A 17,123-nucleotide genomic window follows, 5' to 3' on the forward strand; every position below is an offset into this window, starting at 1 on the left:
AAACTTCAAACAGAACGTGAAATTTTATGTCGTTATTTTATATGGCTATTTGTTGTTTGATATTATCTATATTGTCTGTAAAACAAAGTACTAATACCAGTTTCTTAATATTGCAGTTAATAACATAATAAAGATTTTAGAAGGCATATTCACATAAATTTCATAGTAGTACAACTATACTATATTAAGTGAATGAAACATCATTCATAAAGAAAGTGTTATCCCAAAGAAAGGGATTAAGTATGACATGGTAAGTTGGAATTGATATTGTTGGTATCTTTAGCCTTATAAAAGTAATCAATAAACTAATCAAAACAGTATTACAGTACAAAGAAAAGTTGCCTAGGTATGTGTTTCAACTGTAACTAATATTACGTAATAAAACCCTTATCGCATTCTGCTTTAAGGTGATATTGGTACGCAACATCCTATCATCAGAATATTAAATTATTTTCTCGAAATCTGCTGAAGCTATAGAGCTGACGTTTTTACAACACATGGGCACATATCTTTTGCTTATGATGTAACAGTAGTTGCCTTTTTAATTCATTTCCTTACAAACATTTTCCATGCGAATATTTTCAAAATTTTCAATACATATCTACAGTAATACGTATTTATGATATTTACGATAACATTTTTTCAGTACCTGTAAGGCTACTAAATAAACATAACTGAAAATTTCACCTTTCTGTAAAAAGTTGAGAAAATACTGCTTTTGAATAAAAAGGAAACTCGTGAAAAATGAACTTTAAAACTGAAACTTAAATTCTTATAATACACTTACAAATCTAAAAATTAACAAGGATATAGTTTTAATAAGTTCTCTTCCCTTTATCCATTGAATCAGTGCTGGCCATCCCTGTACCCAGCTGGACCAAGCGGCATATACTATCTCTCTCGTCTGTCTCTTTCCTTTCCGCTGTAAAGCGCTCAGGCTCTCTTGAGCTCTAAAGCGCGCGCTTGCCCATATATGGGCATCAATTGACATGACTGGCCTATATGGAAATGGTTGGATCGCGGTGGCGGCCATCTTTGTTTCTCTCTCTTACGTTGAATTTCGATGCTGGATAACCTTGTAGCTGGAATTGTCGTTAGACAATAAAATACTGCAATTAGGCTATTACTAGAGCCAACCAGAAATGAACAAACCGAATCTAGTATATTAATTCATTAGGCAGTAGTTAAAAGTCGTGAAGTTTCGTGATATTTAAAGGGTTATTCAAGTTTATTTTTTGAAGAATTGATTTCGAATTTTCCTGTAGTTTTTTGCATGTTCAGAATAATTCCCAATTCATATTAAATTCTTTTAGAGAGATAGTCGCTTATTTTCTTTGGTTTGGTTTACATTTATGTACTTGTGTAATTTGTGATTCTTGATAAATTTATATTGTAGGCCCTACAATATTTCTTACATAAGTTTTAAACATAACTATTTAAAATGTTGAAGAAAGGAGCGTAGGTGCGAAACTAAGGCAAGTAAAATGACGTGAACGACAAAGACAGGACAGGAAATGGCAAAAAAAAAAAGGCTTCTTTAACAGTTTACTTTATAAACATAACAGAAATGGAAGTAAAAACAACACAGCAACGCTTTCTCGTGAATAAGTTTCAGTGAAAAGAAAGAATTGCTTCTACAAGCACGTAACTAATTTAACAAATGCAATTACAAAATAGGGCAGTAACTGCGCACAAAAAGATTGAGAAATATAATATTTCTAGACAGAGACTTTCAAATACTTAATGTTACAACTAAATCTTTGTTAAACCTTCTAAACTATTTAACAAAAATGTTCAAAATTAAATATAAATATGATAGCCATATCCCAACATTTTTGTGTTTTCGTTTTGTAAGAAAAACCAAAAGAAACTCTACGTATTCTCCTGTGTATATGAGTATATAAATTTTTCTTCTTCTTCTTCTTCTTCTTCTTCTTCTTCTTCTGCCTGACAAGTGTTAGGCCACAAGGCCTGTTACGGTCTCACATACAAGTTTCACGCCATCTCTTAGCAGGACGACCCACAGATCTTTGGCCATGTGGTACATAATCATAAATTGCCTTTGGGAATCTACTATTACAACATTCTTTCCAAATGATGTTTCCAATTAGACTGATATTGAACAATGGAATCTAAAACTGATTGAGTTTTTAGTTCCTTTAAAATTCCACAATTTCTTTTCAGATCCCATTTGGTATAGCCCGCTGTTCTTCGCATGAATCGCATTTCACAAGCCGTTATTCTGCTTTTATCTGCTTTCCTCAGTGTCCATGCTCCGCTGTTCTATCTCCGCCCGTTTTTTGCCTTTTTAAAAAGCCTGATTCAAATTTTCTACCTCTGTCGCTTTCTCTCCCGGACATTACAACGAAAACATAAAACATGGTAAACTTAAAAACAAAAATGATAACTCTTTTGGGAAAGTATAACTGAATAAACACTCTGGAACTTTACCGCAACAAGAACGAATCTTACTTGTCGGTGGGATGTTAACTGCGATACTGGTTGTAACTAGAGATGGGAACGATATATCGGTTTTTACGAAATACCGATATTTTCGTTTCGATATAGCGATATATCGGTATCGAAATTTTGATTCAATATATCGTATAATACATCGGTTGTCTCATAAATTTATCAGTCTCTTTTGTGGAATTATCATCATTATCAACAACAAAATCCACACTAGACAACTCCGATAATTCCCGAGAGATGGCGCTAATGAAAGTGGATAGTATAATTGTGCATTCAAACTGTTTAATATGCAGCACCAAATTAAAAATGCAGCGTGAGCGAACGTGAGACAGACCGGAGGTTTATCTACTACTGTTTTAATATTTTTCTTAATGTTCTCCAAGGAAGAAGCAAATCCCATTCTGAAAGGGAACCGTCTGACCTCAAAACGGATATCAGAACTTTTATTTATATATTCTGAAATGAAAAAGAAACAAGGATCTAATACCGATGTGACATTTGTTTACGGCTATCATTTCTATGCACAACCTAGTGCTGACATTATTTTCTTATTATATATTTTCAGTACATAAAAATTCTATCCCTATAATCATCACCATTGTTGTTTGAAATGTTGGAGTGTACTAATAACGTGCAATGGGAACTGACTATAGAAGGATTGTATATCAAATCAACTGTGAAGTTTGTTGAAGCTTGTAACATTCTAAGTACGGTTTACTTGCATTTAAAAATAATTAGAAGCTCTATTTACTTACATTTAAAAATGATTACGTTGTTAGGTAGAAAAGAGCATTATATCTGTGTCCTGGATTGAATCCTATATAAAATTGGAATAACTGAATCGTGTTCAAATATGAAATACTTAACCATGTAGAGTTCACTTTACTATTTCCCACTATATCATTTATGCTCACCGTACCTCCACCATAATTTTGGTATTGAAAATGTATTACTTATTGTCACAATTTAACATATTGTGACAGCGACTTGAGATTCGAACTCACGACCAGCGTCCCGCAAGAGAGAAGATCGCGCAGAGCACTTTGGGATGACACGCGAGGGGAGGCTGTCTGATTGGGCGAGCATTTCCGGTGTCGATGCGGTGCTGAACTTTCTCCGTTCTCCCGTAGTCATTTTCAGACAGACTGAACACGTCCTGAAATTCTGTCAGTAGATCGTGGACTTGTCTTCTTTCTCTTTTGCTTAAATTCGCCGGCAATTCTCGAGCCAGCTCTTTCAGTGATGGGTCTAGACTTGGACGTGGTCGGTGACACTCCTCGTTATCTGCCAGAGACGTCACAGACACCACCGGCTCGATGCTACCTAGTACAGTCCCACTAGGCACCTCCTTGTCCCGATTGGTGACATTCAGGATCCTCACCGGTACCACCTTCTTGTTCGGGAGTAGGGATCTGGCCACATAAACTCCATCTATCGGAGTTGTTTGCGAATCGAGGAGCAGGTTTCTCTTAGGTTGTCCGTCCAGTCTTGCCGTCACCACCATCTCGCAGCCTGCTGGGATTGTCACTTGATTCTCCAAGGTGAGTCTGCTGGCCATGGGTTGGTCTTCGACGTCCCTCAGGAACACTTCATCCTGACCAAAACGCAGGATACGGCGCCTGACGTCCACCGTTGCATCGAAGATCCGCATGGCGTCGAGTCCCAGGATGACGTCTTCAGTGATGTTGGCGACGAACACCCACATCTCCAGTCTCCTCTTTCCCAAGGTCAAATCCAGGAAAACCTCTTTCTGGATGGGCAGGCTCTCGCCCGAGGCAGTACGTAGCTCATATCGGCGCAGCGGCGTCCTCCCAGGTAGGCCACGCACGACTTCCGGTCTGGCGATGGTGAGCGACGCCCCGGTGTCTACAAGTACTCTGCATGGGCGGCCTCTTATCCATCCGTCAGCAATCAGCCCATCGTCGCATCTTCTGTTAACCGTCTTCAAGATCAGCCGAGGGGATGGTGATGACGGCGCCGACGTGCCTCTCATCGCATCGGCCCCTTTTAGTTTTCCTGTTTGTGACCAGATCGGTCACAGTCCCTCCTCAGATGCCCAGGCTCGCCGCAGGACCAGCAGGTAGGCAATCCTCGTCTTCGTCGCTCGGGTGATTTCGGTTGACGCTCCTCGACGTCGGCCGCCGCGACGCTCCTAATCCGGTGCGACGTCGACACGTTCGCCGTCAACTTTGCTGCCTCCATCCTGAGGGCCGCCGCCAGAGCTGCATTGATGGTGCGATGCTCTGCCAAGAGTAGCTGTTGCTTTATTTCCGGGTCTCGAACTCCGCTGCCGAAGGTGTAGGCCGCCTCTCCAGCGATGAAGTCATTAGGTAGGCCCCTGAGCGCCTTATGGGCCAGTTGTTCCACTGCCATCGCAAATTCTTGTAGAGACTCGCCTGACTGTTGGACCCTCGTTTTTAGTTGGGTCCTGAATGCTGCCGCAAGTTGATGGTCACCATAACGTCCCTCCAGGGCCGCCATTATCTCAGCGGCTGTCCCATCTTTTGGAACGCTGTGAAGAATCTCCGACGCCTGTTCCTGAAGCGCGGCCAGCAGCTGAGTGGTTTTCTCTGCTGGCGTCCACCCATTGTGCTCTGCGATGGCCTCGAACTGGCGACGGAATATCGCGCAAGACGTCGTACAGTCGAACTTCGGCGTCTTGACGTTGTAATGTCTGGCTGAAGGCGATGGTTCCGCAGGGCGACTATATGGAGTCCTCAACTCTGTGGCCGCTTCTTGCATGGCACGTCGAACCTCCTCGGCAACTATCTGTTTATGTTCTCTAGCCTGGCGATCCACCAACGCGAGGATGTGCTTGTTTTCTTCAGCATGTCGGTCCATCAACGTGAGTATGTGCTTGTTTTCCTCGGCGTGTTTGTCCATCACCTCACTCGTCTGCTCTTGACGACGCTCGAGATCGCGGATTTTGCCGTCGAAATGGTCTACATCCTGTCTCAACTCGGCTACTGTCTCGTTTATAGTTGTAAAATTCTGGTTTAGTTTATCCAAATCGGCCTTAAGTTCGTCTTTCACGATGGCGACAATTCCATCTACGTGGGCCGAAACGCTTTCAATTTGCGTAGTGACGTCATCTTTCACTCCGCTTATGTCACTTTTCATCTCTGTTTTCACTTCATTTATGTCACTTTTCATCTCCGTTTTCACATCGCTTATGTCACTTTTCATCTCCGTTTTCACATCACTTATGTCGTTCTTAACCTCACTGATGTGCCTGTTCATGTCGTTCATGTTATCTTTTACTTCACTGATATCGTTCTTCATTTCTGCTTTTACTGCACTTATGTCGTTTTTCAGTTCCGCGATGGCTTGCAGGATCAGTTGTAGGTTCTCCATTGTCGATAATGTCCCGATTCTGACACCAATGTGAATTTTATTAGTAACAACAATGTAATTTATTCGCCATAACAATAATTCCTTTCTACAATTCGCCTTAAACGCTCTCGTCAACAATTGGATTTTCACTTAACACAGTATTCGTTATAGCACTCCACCGACGACAATGACAATTTACTTGGACTAGTACGAACAACAATGAACTGTTAATCTTAACTAATATTTACAAAGCACTATTTACAAATCAGAACTATCAGTTCTCAGTTCACAGTTCTTCTAGCTCAGTCACTCGAGTTCACAGTATCTCGAACCACAGACCTCCAGAGACAGTTCACTGTACTCGAACTCAGGTCCCTCCAACTGCGGTGCACTGTACTCGAACTCAGGTCCCTCCAACTGCGGTCCACTGCACTCGAACTCAGGCCTTCGGATGCTGACGCAGATGCGGACGCACACTCGAGTCGAACTCCGGTACACAAGACTGGCTTGCTTGCTCTGGCTTTCTCACTGACTGGCTGACTAATCAACTGAAAACTCTGCTCGAGTTCGCTGTCGCTTCTTCTTTTATAGCAAAATCATAGTTGCGAGAAATTTCTACAGGTGTGTAGAGAATTATCTGGATATCTCCACTTCGACGCACTTCTGGAATAGTCGGGAAGATCCGTTACCCATTCACTGCGTTAAGTAGCAGCTGCGCGCGCAGCCTCCCCTCGCGTCTAGGCCCCTTTCCCCTTTCCCCGTGAAGCCCGAGCAATATGCTCTCTCGCGGGACACTGGTCGTGAGTTCGAATCTCACGTCGCTGTCACAATATTTATGCTTTTGACTGTTATGATGTTAATATCAATGGTAAATAGGATTATTAAAAAATAAGTAATTTTATTGTAATACAGTAAATGTATACCTGAAAATGCAATTTGCTTACGGAATATCGATATCTCGATAATCGCTCGATATATTTTCTGCAATATGTATCGATTATCGAAATTAGGTTTGCAACATATGGCAATATCAATAAATCGGTATTTAATTTATTTCCTCCATCACTAGTTGTAACATAATTAATATAGCTTATTAGAATTTATATTGAGTGACAATGTAAGGTAATTTTGTATTCATTATTAGATAATTGACTATTTATGAACTTTATAATTCAAGAAAATAAATATTTATTGGCGTTGTGTAACGTGTTTTGAACATTTCAAATTTAATTTAACCATTTGTGATAATTATTTCAGCTTTATCATAGTTATAATATTTTCTCATTGTTGATCGAACGTGCGTGTGGAGCGGGAGGAACGGAAATACGAGTTCCAATAAAGCAGATCTAGTGAGAATGAATGAATGAATGCATTATTCACTGTACTTTGAAAGTTAGACACTGGTGTCAATTATTATTATATTCCTTAAAGATGAAAATGAATAAGGATGTGGAAACAGAAGAAATAACACGTAAATAAAAGGAAACATAAGTAGGTATCTGAATGAAAAATCAATGTTAAATACTCATAGTCGCGAGGCCCTTTCAGGTGCGAGGCCCTAGGCGACAGCCTATTTCGCCTTTATGTAGCGCCACCTCTGGCCGCCAGCCCATTCTATTCCGAGCTTGGTTAAGTAATAACCAAACGCAGTACTCTATTCATTATATACAGAGTGTTTCCGAGGTGGTGTTACAATCTTTCAGGGATGATGGCGAGGGGCACATGTATCAATTTAAGATAAGGAACCACTGTTCCGGAAATGACCGAGTAGAAAGGTTTGTAACACCACCTCGGATCACCCTGTATAGAGTGAAGTTGTTCAATGGCAGTTTTTTTAAGGGACTAACCCTTAGTATAGTATGAATGGAAAAGTCCTCTTTACAGTTTGATCCTTTGCGCTTAGATATCCCAGAAATAATTATTTTACATGATAATTTCTGATCCCATTATCTGTTAAACACCTTTTATAAATAAAAATTTCATTAACATCCGAACATTAGTGTGTTCAGATCCAACAAATACTTTGCACAGTATTTCTGCCAAGTTTACAGTTTAAGAATATTTTAATACTTTAATAATTAATAAAGCACTTTAAGTAGATCTAATCGAATCTTGGTAACGCTGTTACAGAAATGTAGACGTGTGTTTGAATCTAAGATATGAATTCCGTAGAAAATAGATCGCAGAGCGTTTTTCAGAGCGGAACGTGCAACAAGTAGTGTTTGCTGCAGAAAAAGTGTACAAGTGCTACTGAATTTGTTACGATGTTGCAGTTTTTTCTAGAAGAAAAGTCGATTTCCCAATAAATAAAAATAAATAACACAAAATGTCAAAGGAAAATTGTGTTCCTTTCTCTTAAACATTTACTCTGTGAAATTACTATCTTTGAATACCTTCCACACCATATATAACTTACAGAGTGTCTCTAAAATGATTCAACTAACTTTGGGAGTTAGTTCTACACAAAAAGAATGAACAATTTCATATACATACAAGGTGAAAGTGATATCATTTTTCAGGTTGAAGGGGGCAATGGAATACTTTAACATAGAAAATATATTACGCGTTTTGTAAATAAATGCATGGTTAATTAGAAAATTTGGCTAAAAGCCTGCGTAATTTGGCAACATCGCCGGATCACCAACGAATACACACACGAACTTCTTCTGAATAGCAGCATTCCGTCCCTTGTCATTGCAGTAAGGATGCCAAACTACCTACTGACAAGAAATAAAGGTATACGTTAATCTTTTTGCTTAATTTGCAAGAAAATAGTCCATTTCATTAAAAAGAAATTATTCTTGGCATCTCTCAGTGCAGTCCCTACCCGGAGATCCGATTGAGAGACTATTTTACCTCCGGAGAATTTTACACTGAGGGACTCCATGTATTATAAGCAGTGAAAAATATAGTGGGACTGCGTTGGTGTTAATGCAGCTTCTGTGGGTACCCCTTTGTTACTTGTTAGCTTAAACAACGAGTTTAAGCCCTCTCACCACGACAAGGTGAGTATCCACGAGGGATATCTCTATCCAGTGCTTTTGCTTCAGTAAAATCTCATTTTATAAACCTATTGATCAACAATTGGCTCTCTTCTAACAAAGGAAAATTTTTACAGTCCGTACAAAAGAAACCAAATGACCTGAAAATGTACAAAAACTTGCCCAGACATGTTCAAACATTTTTAACAAGAACCAGAACAGGTCACACTGTCACACAATTGTACTTACATCGATTTCAACTCTCTGATAATCCTACTTGTCTGTGATGTAATAATCATGATGAAGATCTGGAACACATTCTTCTATACTATCCATCCATAAACCACAAAAGAAGTAAATTAAAATCATCAGTACCAGTTGCAGAAAAGACAGCCCTGCAGTATATACAGCGTGTCCCATTCATCTTGTGCACCTATTATAACTTTTTTCTTTGGACAGATATTGGAATTTTTGTTTTTGAGAGTTATGTTAGAACGAGGGGCAAACATGAGTGTAGAGATTTGTTGCATGTAACTACATTATGGTACAAGATACACGTGACGTCATCAATTTTTCAAATAGCACTACGTACTTTAGTCATATTACATTAATTACACACATTAAGACGAGTTCAAAAATGTATCACAATGTCACATTCCCAATCAATAACAACAACAAAATCCAGAATGATTGACATCAGAATGTGCCGTTTGTTGTGGTGCCGCATTCATCTTGTGCATTAACTTACACAAAACGAATGACGACTGACGTCCGTACACGTCGTGTGTTGTGTCTTTGCTGTCTTAACATATAAACAAACCACGACAACTGTCGACGCCACAATCCACGTAGTGGTCTGTACGTTCTTCGGACCTGTCGCCACTCGACTTCTTCCTGTGGGGAACTGTAAAGGAATGTTAAATGTTATGTTTTATTTAACGACGCTCGCAACTGCAGAGGTTATATCAGCGTCGCCGGATGTGCCGGAATTTTGTCCCGCAGGAGTTCTTTTACATGCTACTAAATCTACTGACATGAGCCTGTCGCATTTAAGCACACTTAAATGCCATCGACCTGGCCCGGGATCGAACCCGCAACCTTGGGCATAGAAGGCCAGCGCTATACCAACTCGCCAACCAGATCGACACTGTAAAGGAAAGTATGTACCAGAACATTCTGACAACACCAGACGACATGCAGCAACGCATTCGACAGGCTTGTGTGTCCATTCAGCCAGCAACGTGCCGGGCAGTCATACGGTCTTTCGGAGAACGCCTTCGAATGTGCATTAATGTGAATAGTCACCATTTGAAAAGTCTTCTGTGCCTCTCAGAGCGTAACATTATCATATTGGAAGTACGTTTAGTTGTTTTTTAGTAGGTTATTTTACGATGCTTTATCAACATCTTAGGTTATTTAGCGCCTGAATGAGATGAAGCTGATAATGCCAGTGAAATGAGTCCGGGGTCCAGCACCGAAAGTTACCCAGCATTTACTCATATTGGGTTGAGGCAAAACCCCGGAAAAACCTCAACCAGCGAACTTGCCCCAACCGGGAATCGAACCCGAGCCACTTCGTTTCGCGGCCAGACGCGCTAGCCGTTACTCCACAGGTGTGGACTCGTTTTGTTGTTGTTGTTATTGATTAAGAAGGTGACACTATGATACATTTTTGAACTCGTCTTAATGTGTGTAATCAATGCAACATGATTAAAGTAGGTAATGCTATTTGGAAAATTGATGTCACGTGTATCTTGTACCATAATGTAGTTACATGCACCAAATCTCCACACTCATGTTAGCCCCTCGTTCTAACATAACGCTCAAAAACAAAAATTCCAATACCTATCCAAACAAAAAAGTTATATGTGCACAATATAAATGGGACACTCTGTATTGACTACACTGCAGCTCTGGCTACTAGCAATAGCCATCTATAATGAAAACCGAACAAAATACCTCTCATTTCTCATGAAAAACAAAAACCGAATAGACTACAGTGGACTATGGTGGACTTTATGTTGTCAGCAAACAGCTGGATACATTAAGAAGATTGATTGATTAGGAAGAAACTTCAAAGGGATAAATCATTCCTTATCAATTTCTCTAACAATAAAATTATAAAAATCAGATTCGTATGAATAGTGCTTATCAAATGAAACTGTGCCAAAATTTAGAGGATTTTTTGTGGGAGAACATGGACTAATATGGTATTAGAATTCTTTGTTGTACTCTAGCCAATGAATAAGCAGTTAAAATTTGCACAGTTATATTACTTCCATTCTGTATACATCCGCAACCGACGCATTTATGAGCTAGAGTTCTTTGCGTATGTAGTATCCCTCAAAGTAAATGTTCTAAATGCGATCATTCAATCTGAATATATACACACTCATAAACACACGCGATTGTGTATACACACTCTCTCACACGAACATACATCCACACTTACACGTACAGACCGATTATTTAGTCCTGACAGCTCAGCGACGCGAAAGAGGGGAAGTAATATGAGGAGTGGGGAGAGTTCCGGAGTAGAGATAAGGGCAAGCGGTCGTTAAAGGAATGCAGTACAGCTTAATATTGTACTGGAAACATACCGCTCTACCGCACGCATCACATCCGATCGCTCCTAAGGCAAGCGAGTGAATAACCCAAACATCCCTTGGCGTAACTAAATGGACTCGCCTGACCCAGACTCACATCGCCGGCGACTGTCAGGACTAAATAATTTAATTATTTATTTATTTATTTATTTATTCTGGTTTAGTTAAGGCCATCAGGCCTTCTCTTCCACAACACCAGGAATACAAATACAATAATAAAAATAAACAGAGGAAAAAAATACACTATATACAAAGTAAAGCTACACAAGAAATAAAGAGAGAGAGAGAAAAAAATACTATAAACAAAGTAAAACCACACAAAAATATACACAGGTTGCAGTCACAAAAACTTTAAATGATTAATTAATTGTATCCTAACTAATTAACTAACATAAACAAGAAACCTGCAATTTTAATCTAGATTAAAAAAGAAAAAAAAACACAAATCAATACTTCTAGCAATACCTAAAAACATTAACTAAGAAAAAATTTTCCAATTTAATTTTGAATTGTGATAAAGTCCGGCAGTCCCTGACGTCATTAGGTAACGAATTCCAGAGGCGAGGTATTTCTACAGTGTAGGAAGATGAGTATAAAGACGTTCTATGATGAGGAATAGAAAGAAGTGCTTGATGTCGGTTTCGAAGAGTTGTAAGAAATTGAAAGCGCGATAACAGATAATTCGGAGTAGAAGTATTCATGATTCTAAACAGAAGAGAGAGTGAATGTATTGTTCCCCGTTCCTTCAGACGCACCCACGAAAGTAACTGGAGGGAAGCGTTATATGGTCAACTTTACGAGTATTGCAGATGAATCGTATGCACACATTATGAACACGTTCTAGTCTCTCAGCTAAGAGTGGACTTACATTAGTTAGCAAGGAATCGCAATAATCAAAATGGGGCATTACAAGCATCTGAATAAGATTTTTTTTTAGACTAAGCGGTAGAAATTCTTTCATATGGAACGAGGAGCGAAGTTGAGAAAATATTTTTTTGCAAATGTGTTACTTGAGTGTTCCAATTTAGATTGCTAACCATAAAAATTCCAAGATTTTTAACTGTTTCACTGTATTTAAGAATAATCCCATTCAATATTATATGTGGTACAGTACTACCATCAAGAGTGCTTCGTAGACGATTATGTCCCACTGTACAGGTAAACAGGCAGACATACGCACGCACACACATCCACACACACACGCACACACAAATAAACACATGCTCACAATCACACAATATTCGTCCTTGCCGTACATTATATTCTTCAGAAAGGACGCGCCTCTACTTCTGTACTTCGGACAAAGCCAGTGCGAAAATTTCAAATCGCTGAGAACCGTCTGTTTCTGTCTAGCTACAATTTTCTTGCAACATGTTCTCTCCAAGAAGGAATCGCACTCTGGGGACAGAAGGGAAAATCGTTAGACCCCTTCAGCATCTGAACAGCCTCTAATGGTTCCTGTGAATGATGCGGCAGTGATAGCGCCGATAATAATGGGGAGGAGAATGATTGCAGTGTTGACGGTTATGATGTGAAAATTACTGTCATAATCTTTCTGACTTTCACAATCTAGTCGTTTAGATATATTTATTTACCGTAGTTTTTGTTCAGTATAAAGAAAAGGGTCCAAGTATGTTTGCTTTCGTGAACATTATACGGACATGCTTCCTTATTTAGTAACAAATAGGTTTATTATTCTTCTCATCATCATCATCATCATCATCATCATCATCATCATCATCATCATCATCATCATCATCATCATATACCAGTTGTTAAAAAAAGTATTCAGTTTACTTTAGAAGATTATAATATGCATCAAAACAAGAAAAAATATTTTCTGAGTAGATTTTTTAGTAGGTTATTTTACGACGCTTTATCAACATCTAGGTTATTTAGATTCTGAATGAGATGAAGGTGATAATGCCAGTGAAATGAGTCCAGGGTCCAACACCGAAAGTTACCCAGCATTTACTCATCTTGGGTTGAGGGAAAACCCCGGAAAAAACCTCAAACAGGTAACTTGCCCCGACTGGGAATCGAACCCTGGCCACCTGATTTCGTGGCAAGACGCGCTAACCCTTTACTCCACAGGTGTGGACTATTTTCTGAGATCTGAACACTTGTTCATAGGAGGTGCTCAATGTGACGTCCATTCATGGCAATACATTCCTCTGCCCTTCGGCGTAAGGAATCACCCACTCTTTGAAATTTACCTGGTTGTTATTGATAACCAAAAGTCTAAGGGATTTAGATTTGGGGAATGAGCAGGCCAAGGTGTATGGCCTCCCCAATCAATACAGCGTTCCTGAAATGTCAGCGTCAGGTGTTCACGCTCATTGCGGAAAAAATGTGCTGGTGTGTCATCATGCATGAACCACATCTGTAGTATTTGCTGACAAGGCACATACTCCAGTAAGGTGGCAGATATGTTAATAAGAAAGTCCTGATAACGAGCCCCAGTTAATCTCTGTGGTAACACGTATGGCCCTTAATCTATCGCCAAGGACGCCTGCCCATTCGTTGATTGAGAATCGGTGCTGATGCCTTGTTTCTTCATGTGCGTGGGAATTTTCATCAGCCCACACATGCTGATTACGAAAATTCACAACACAATCTCTGCTGAACCCCGCTAATATCCGCAACCAAACTTTTGTTTTTAGTATTCCTTGCAACGTATCAGTATTCCATGTCAGGGGTATCAACTGCGATATGATTATCCCGTAGTCTGCTATATTGTAGGGCAGAAAAATACATTCTCATAAATGAACGTCACATTGAGAACCTCCTATGAACAAGTGTTCAGATCTCATAAAGTATGTGTTGTAGGACCCATGTTTACTATACATTTTTTTCTTGTTTTGATGCGTACTATCACCTCCTAAAATATTGGATACATTTTTAACACCCTGTATTTTAGCAGAGTCTTACGTAGCAACATTGATATAAACGGCGCTAGTTATCCTTGCTATAGCATCTGATATAAGAGCAACAAAACCTCAGTATTCCAGAGTGCAGTAAAACGTTAAGACAACTGATCAAAGTAAATAAATAACTGATATCCGTACGTCAGTAAATCTCTGTACATTGAGAAGTGTGAGCTAATGAATCAGCTTATTTTTTGCCCAAGAAATGGAGTAAAATTATTCCAAAGCTATCGACATCTGTGTCTTACTACTCTATTAATAGAACAATAAGCTCATAATGTGACGGGTTGTCTAAAATTTCGGTATAGCCTATGCTTACACGAAAGGAAATGAATCGGAGAAAAGCTTAAAGTCCTTCCAAAATCCATACTCGCAACTCTCATGTTGCAACATTTGACATATTAAATCAGGAAGTTTTAAGACAGACAATACTTTATATGAAGAAGGCTTTATATCCACTTCAGACAATATTTTGCCGGAAACTCTCAAAAAAAGAAACAATACACATTAAAATTTCACGTTTCCATTACGGAAAATACTAAAAGCTTTTGGATTCCAGTTTACCGGAAACGAGGACAATAAGAAATATTTAGTAGAACATTTTTACCCGTCGCAACAACATTTTAAAAGCAATGAAAAAAACGAAGGAATTAGGAAGATCTATAATATTTTTAGATGAAATTATTTTTAGTGTAGTTCTATATTTTACGTCGATATATTCCATTAGTTGAATTTGTTTCTGTGAATTTAATTCTGAAACATCCTATAAAGCAGACCCGCCTCAAAGTGAAGGTGGATAGACTCTTCGAAATTTCAGTGGAAAATTTCCTTCAGTGTAAAAGCAGAATATAATTTTATTAATATGTCGGATCTATTTTATCATAAGCTTTCTGAATATCAGAACATATCACATAAACTTGTGTTCCTTTATCCAAATTAGAAAACACGTGATGTGTAAAATTACAAAGACTGATACAACTCATGATCTTTCGGGCATACATCTATTTTGGGGTTCGCAAAAGTATTAACCAAAACATGTCTCAAATATGAGTAGGCCTACATATAAACTACTTTAACAAACCTTCACTATTGCTAATAAGCTGAATACGGATCTGTAATTTCCAATTAATTTTGGATTACCAGATTTGAAAATAGGAGTTATCTTAGTAAGTTTGCAGATTTCAGGAAAATACTTTTATATTAAGAATAAATAACACTTTTATAAAATACTCTATACAACCTTTGAAAACCGCTAGAGCAGATATTTTTATTTTATTTTCTTATAGCTAAATCAATTTCTCCTGAAGTAATTTCTTTTACTTACGGCTATTAAGGAACCCGAAGGTTCATCGCCGCCCTCAGATAAGCCCGCCATCGGTCCCTATCCTCTACAATATTATTCCAGTCTGTCATATCCCACTTCTCTCAAATCCATTTTAATATTATCCTCCCATCTACGTCTCGGCCTCCCCAAAGGTATTTTCCCCTCCGGCCTCCCAACTAACGCTCCGTATACATTTCTGAATTCAACCATACATGCTACATGACCTGCACATCTCAAACGTCTGGATTTAATGTTCCTAATTATGTCGGGCGAAGAAACAAAATTTAATTTTATCATGCACATCTAATTCAATTTTTGAGAGAATTTTGTAAGCTGCAGGTGTATAGGTTTTTTTTTAATAAACTGATTGAAAATAGTCCGAAAAACTATTTGGAATATCGTTAGGATTACTACTCCATAAAATGTCTTCCATACTCATTTATTCATGAGGTTTTCTTCTTTTGTTTTTTAATGAAATTCCAAAAGTCAAAACAATAAGACATGCTTCATTCTGCCACAGAAATAAATTAATTGGTCACAAGCTACAGAAATATCATACTTAATTGTCTTCTTAACCATTTGTATTACAGGCAGATGTTCCTTGTATATTTATTCTTTTTTTTCAAATTTAATTTATTTTATTATTATTTTATTAAGCCAATGAGAATATTTTGATTCCTCAATATTTTTCCGAAACTATTTTTTCCCAATGACCGTTTTCCCTAAAGACCGCATTGCTACTTTCAAGTTTCTGAAAACCAAATTTCTTCCGAAAGAAATTCTTACGAATCTCATTAATTACGAATAAGGGAACTGTTACCAATAAACAAAAAGCATTATATTTCATACTGTTGACACTTTTTTCTGTTTCGGTGTTTTCAATAATGTAGGATGATAGTTTCTATGGGGACTAGATCTTCTCTCTTTTCTTTAGTTGTTTCATTTTGAATATTATTAATAACTGGACCAGATTCTGTGAGTTATTTATTAGATTGTGACGAGCTCAATATCTTATTATTTAAAAAAAACCTCGCACTAGGTCATAATTATTGCCACATATTTAAGGTAAACTGAAATCTCCAGTAATAATTATGTCACTTTATTGTGAAAATAAAATTATTAATACTCAACATGTTCCAGTAGTTCCGTAAAGGTTTCAATACTAGAATTAAGAGGAAAATATACACTAGAAAGATAACAGTTCTTATCATTAAAATTTAATTTAACCCAAACCGATTGACTATTTCCCATTTCAAATAAATATATAGTACTCTGTGAGATTAATTTTATTTCTTTGTAGCTAATACAGTACATAAGTAACACACCCACTACAAGTTTTTTTAAGTCTCAGTCATATATTTATTGTTATGTTATATCTGCAATCAAATAACTAATTCATAATTTAAAAAATTCGAAGTTTTAGTTAATCTAATGCAATGACAAATTATTATTGCACAATTCATTAAGCAAGAATCACGAG

The sequence above is a fragment of the Periplaneta americana genome, chromosome 16, assembly GCF_040183065.1.
Source record: "Periplaneta americana isolate PAMFEO1 chromosome 16, P.americana_PAMFEO1_priV1, whole genome shotgun sequence".
NCBI classification, from domain to species: Eukaryota; Metazoa; Arthropoda; class Insecta; order Blattodea; family Blattidae; genus Periplaneta; species Periplaneta americana.